The sequence below is a fragment of the Dermacentor andersoni genome, chromosome 2, assembly GCF_023375885.2.
Source record: "Dermacentor andersoni chromosome 2, qqDerAnde1_hic_scaffold, whole genome shotgun sequence".
In the NCBI taxonomy this organism is placed as follows: domain Eukaryota; kingdom Metazoa; phylum Arthropoda; class Arachnida; order Ixodida; family Ixodidae; genus Dermacentor; species Dermacentor andersoni.
Window position 1 is genome coordinate 78200811 of NC_092815.1, and position 2030 is coordinate 78202840.

At 46.2% G+C, this 2030-nt stretch overlaps 1 non-coding gene across 1 annotated transcript; it reads left to right on the forward strand.

Annotated features, from left to right (window-relative positions):
* LOC126542116 (U2 spliceosomal RNA) lies at positions 1-184 on the forward strand. The gene has a single exon (XR_007601761.1). It is a non-coding gene; the product is annotated as a U2 spliceosomal RNA (small nuclear RNA).
* Positions 185-2030: the final 1846 nt, after the last annotated feature.

Genomic DNA, 2030 nt, shown 5'->3' on the forward strand with positions numbered 1-2030 from the left:
CTACACTATAAGTGCACTTTCTAATATATATAGTACTGCTCTTGCAACGCCGAATTTCTGTGGTTCTATTCGGACTCAATATATTAAACTTATTTTTGAAAATTGGCGGAGTGCTTGAAGCCTGCTTCACCTCCACCGCAGGTCGGCTCGGCATTGCACTATCTTCGGCATCGGCCCACGCATTTCTGTCCAGCCGCCGTGATGCGGACGTAAGCCGGCCAGAGTACGTCATGAAAATGACGTCCCCCCCCCCCCCCACCCTGAAAACGCATGCTCGGCATTGCACTATATCAGGTATCGGCACACACATTCCTGTCCTCCATACGGACATAAGCAGACCAAGGTACCGCCCCTCGGAACGCATGCAGGGGATGCATACAGGAACTGTAGGTAAACAGGTTCGTTGTAAAAAAAAGAAAAGAAAAAGAAGAAAACGCGGAAAAAAGAAAAAGAAAAAAAAAGGGGGGGCGGAGAAACCGCTGGAATAAGAACCACCGAAACTAACGCGCCTTAAAATTCGCGCTCCATCGGCGCAGATTTCAATGCGGCAACAAAGCTTGGGAATTTAAATGGTCATTGATTTCTATGGCTCCATTGACTTTGACTTAGCGCACAAATACAAACGCGTTGTTTATTAAAACCTGTATCTTTGGTTCTTCATTTTCTCTTTTTTTGTGTGTTTTTTTTTTAAACACAGAAAGTTTGTCTTGCAGTCACAGGTTAAGCACCATTGTTGCTAATATAGTGGACTACCTGCTCCATTCAACAAATTTCAAGCTTACTTTGCGTCAATAATACATTTTAACCCATGGGAGACCTCCTAAATGATACTGGATAATTTTCATCAGATAACGATACTGAAATGGGAGTATACACACTCCTAGCAGGTCTTCCTAGGCATTAAGAGACATAAGCGCCTCGATACAACGATGCACAGTCAGCAGATTTTTTTAAAGGGAAACCTGTCAGTGGAATGCCCGTAATCACGACGGATGGAAAATTAACCTCTAAGCGTCTCGCTTATCGGTGGACGCAGCGACCGAGGTGGTGGTGGAGGGGGGCGGAGGTGAAATCAAGTGCTCCTCATGACTGTATGTCGATGGCATTTGATGCCGTAGAAGAAACTACAGCAAAAAGAAAGCTTGATGGCGGGAACAAGTGCACGGACAAGAGATGCGGGCTATCAGGAGCATATATGAGGACACACCACTATCATACTGGATATAGCCACTGCGCAAATGGTTGCAGCCGAATGCCGGTAATGAACTAGGTATTCTGTGGCACCAACACTGGTCGAAAGATGTGGAGACGTAGGCGCGCCGAGAGTTCTACGAGAGAAACACGATTGAACGACGCAGCCAAAACTGAGCAACACTGATTCTTCTATAGTGGCTTCAATTCCGTTGTCATTTCGGCAAAGAAAACCACAATGAAATTCAAACTGTCACACATGACAACGTCAAAGGCGGCAGAGCTTGCTGCCCTGCATGCTGCTCTCAAATGCCTCCAGCAAGAGACACCTCAGAAATGGGTCATTTCTTGCGACTCTAAGGCAGCACTTCAGAGTCTGCATTTTGCCATATATCATAGGACTCATGAGCAGCTGACATAGGAAATAAGCGAAGCTCACCATCAAGCTATCGCTACACGGCATGAAATTATATTCGAGTGGCTACCTGGACATACCGGCATTTCCGGTAATTACTTCACCGACGAAGTCTGCTCATCTGGAAGTCCGACCAGTTCCAATCTCCTTATCCAGAACCGAGGCTGCAAGAAAGCTTCCTATCCTGGCTGATGCTATGACACACAAATACTGGTCTTCTCACAACCTACCGAAGTGCCATTTTCATAGGATTCATCCATCCTTAAAGCTGCAAGTGCCATCAAAAGTTTCACGGTCTGAGACGACAGTATTGTGCCGCCTCTGCCTCGGGATGGCATTTAAGAAGGCCTACTCTTTCCGCATTGAAATGGGGGATACGCCTATGTGAGACTCTTGTGGAACCACAGAAACGATTGAACACATC